The sequence below is a fragment of the Halyomorpha halys genome, unplaced genomic scaffold (genome assembly GCF_000696795.3).
Source record: "Halyomorpha halys isolate HHAL.00 unplaced genomic scaffold, Hhal_1.1 Scaffold1069.1, whole genome shotgun sequence".
NCBI lineage: Eukaryota > Metazoa > Arthropoda > Insecta > Hemiptera > Pentatomidae > Halyomorpha > Halyomorpha halys.
The window spans coordinates 24,923-28,876 of record NW_027107452.1 but is presented as its reverse complement, the minus strand read 5'-3'; positions in this window follow the sequence as shown (position 1 = coordinate 28,876).

Genomic DNA, 3,954 nt, shown 5'->3' with positions numbered 1-3,954 from the left:
CAGTGATAAAATAAAATTTGTTACATCAATTTGGGAAAGTCATCAGAGAATACTTTGTTCCCCTCATTCCTATCACTATGCTTGAATTTTAAAACATTTTTTTCAGTTTACAAATTCGTACTTTCAAGGAAAAAGAAAAACAAGTGAGCTAAGCTAAGCGTAAATAAAGTAACCATTAATATTTTTTAAATATTACTGTACCATAAAAACGTTCTTAATTTCAAGTTTTAAGACAAGATTCTGAGTCAAATGGTACAGATCAGGATATATTTAATTTATCAATCTTAAAAGACTTGAAACTACTCACTGTTCTTCCTTTGTGTGTTTATTAGCCTCTAGGACTGTTTTTTGATGTGGGATGCTGAGAGTCTCTTTTGTTTTCAATCTGACCACTGCACCATTCTACCACTTACCATCCTAAGTCTTCTAAATCTAACAAAAAATGTTTTTTATACAGTAAGCATTTATTGTATACAATTTTTATTAAAAATTAAATACTGGTCTTAAATTAATTTCAATTACTAATGATGAAAGAATCATTATTTGACTCGGAATTTTGTAATTCAAAATAAAATAAAAAAGTTTAAAAATATAGGGAGTTTGACATTATTGTGAATAAATCAGTATGAGGATATTATTACACGCATAATATTTATACAGAGTGAGGAAAAAAGTAATATCCAATAGTTTGAAATCCATTGATTATGGATATTTATTTTTTGTACAGTAGCATTTAATGACTAAAAATAACTTGATAAAAATTCTCAAAATTATTCTTCAAACAATCTACAAAAAAAAAAACTTCACGAATTAACTTCAAATTAATTGATTTTGTTTTCTTAAGTATTTCAAATAATTTTTTATTGTATTATTTACTAATAATACATACCAACTAGTGATATAGTGTGTTATTTTTACTACACTAATCATTTTCTAAATTAGGGAGTGTTCACATAACCATATTGCTAGTTATTGGTGAAAATAACAACAGGTATTTTGCCACTCAATGTGCTGACAAAGAAATAGGTTAACCATTTCAAGCACCAGTACCCAAAGAGACCTTTTCCTAATATTAGGTGTATGAATACTGCTGGAGAACTTTTATCAAGTTTCTTTTAGGATTTTTAGTATTTAGTCAGTACAGTGTTTAGTTGATGACATACCGAAGGATTTAGCAAGAATTGTAAATCTGTTTTTGTAGTTGTGCTTAAACTAAGTGCAGTTAGTAGAATAACTGACTGCACTAAGTGCAAGTGTGAGTGTCTTGTTGGTGGTACTTATTTAACAAGAGTGTCCAAACTTTTTGTCCCCTAAGAGGTGTCCTGTGAGCATTCATTTCATGGTAGACCATTTGTACTATTTTATATATATATATATATATTTGGATGTGACGGGGACAAAAATCTTTACCATTACTTTCAATGCAATTTGATATTGAAATTGTAAATTGTAGCTCTTCCATCAGGGGCTGAAGAATCCATTTTTTATAAAATGTCTATTATCTTTTTGCCTCAAAAATAAGAAAAACACAAGGTGTTCAGGTGAGAAAAATGCTCAAATGAGAAAAAAAAATGTCACGTTAGAAGTGTACTGGTGAGAGAAATGCTCAGTCATACCACTGCCAGGAGGTCAGAGCGAAACTGAATAAAGCAAGGTGGAGAGGTAAAAGGAGTAAGGTAAACAAGGGGTAATAACAACATCAAAAGGATTAACGGAAGGTAGAAAAAATTATTTTAAAAAAACAGATGAAATACGTGGAAAATATAGACATTTATTTCCCAATATGAGCAAAATGCTCAATGCTACACCTCTTCCAGGTTAACACAGGTTAAGATAAGTAGTTGAACAATTGTATTTGTTCTGCTTTAGTCTGCCTGGGTTTAGATTATATTTCGTGAATAAAGTGCAAACATTTAGATCTTTAATTTAAGAAAATACTATGAAGCTTAATTATTTTCACCATATTTTTTAATTTTCAATTAACCTGGCAGGAGTGTCCTACTTTTTTTCCCCTAAGAGGTGTCCCATGAGCATTTAGCTCAGGGTAGACCATTTGTACTATTTTTTTTTATACAATTGGAAGTGATAATGGCAAAATTTTTTAGAATTACTTTCAATACAAACTGAAAATGTAAATTGTAGTTCTTCTATCATTAAAATAAGAAACGCAGGAGGTGTCTAGGTGAGTAAAATGCTCAAATGAGAAGAAAAAAAATATGTCACATTAGGAATGCTCATTCTTACCTTTGTGAGTTGGCCAGAGAAAAATTAAATTGGGTATAGGTTGGGAGGTAAAAGGGGGAATAACATAAGCAAGCCACAATAACAACATCAAAGGGTTAACGGAAGGTAGAAAAAATATGGTTAAAACAGATGAAATACTAGAAAAACATAGATGTTTATTTCCCATCATTAGGAAAACGCTCAAGGCTACACCTCTCCAGGGTAAACTTAGTGTTAAAACTGAACTTAAAATACAGAAACTATTAGTAGGTATTGTACTTTTATCAATTCCATGTAAGTACCAATTAATATTCTTAACTAGGCAAATTATCAACTAACACAAAACCAATACCATATATTTGAATGTCTGTATACTAAAAATACACTTATTGCTGTTTTTCTTGAATAGTGGTACATCTGACAAACTTTTTTTTTAACTTGTGTTCAAGGTATTCCATAGATTGTACCATAGACTGGAGTTAATTTGTAAGAACTCTAATAATTTCAGGAAAGTCTGCAGATGGATTAAAGAACATAACAGTAGTCTATGATACTATCTTTGGAATATGTCCAATTCTAAATAAAAATGTCTTTGTAGGATGACACTATTCAAGAAAAGCAGCAATATAATGTCTTTCATGAGTAACTGAGACAGCTACAGGTGCCTTTCATTAGCATAATTAAAGTAAATTGAAGTAAGCAAGAAAACAAATATTACTGACTCATGAACCACTTGTTCTCCTCTCAACTCTTCTTCCATGTCATACTCCCTTTCTCACATATAAGAGATATAATTCAGACTTTGAAAATGTTTCAGAACCAGTTACATCAGTTCAGTACTTGAAACAATATTAAATTATATTTCATAATAAGATATGAATGTAATCCTACAAATAATTGTTAGGTTTAACCAGTTTTGGTCACTATAACCAGTTTTCAGTTTTTAAACACTAGCATTTCGTAATAAAAGGAAAAAGTAATAGAAAATGCTTAAGACAATCAGGTTATGATTTAACTGGTTTCTTGCCAAGATTTCTATGTAATATATTTCTTACATATTAAAATATCAATAACTAATTGCAATCAAGAGTGACATAGCTAATGGCTTTTAAAAATCATTCGTTAATTTAATTTGGGTTTCTAATGCTATGACTGATGTTTAAAGTTGAATGAAACAAGACGTTCAAAGGATTATCTGTTTACATTGGTTGGGGTAAGCAAAATGTTCAAATAATGTTAAAACATCGAGAATGGTTATTGATGATAGTTATCGTATTATTTATTGTAAAACACTTTCTTCGTGATGCTAAAATGTATTCCTCTCAAAATGATTCTATTATTTCATTATAAGACAGGTTCATTCACAAATTTATAATTGAAAATAGCATCTTAAAATATTTTAGTAATATGTATCATACTATCCAGATAAAATACAATATACCTTTTTAAATACTAACTACACTGAATGGTGCTAATTCAGCAATAAGTAGACCTTAAACCGGAACTATTCTGTTTCAAAGAATTAAAATGTAGTGAAGGATAATGATGATATATCGATTTATTTTTTGCATATATTAAATAAGCATTATCATGGTTGTCTATTTGCTCTTATTTATACAAAGAAATTACTTTGTTCACTAGAAATTATCTTCATAGTTTATGCAAAGAATATTTTTTTAAAAAAACCAATATCGCTAGGTTCTATCAATTTATAGTATACTGTATAATATA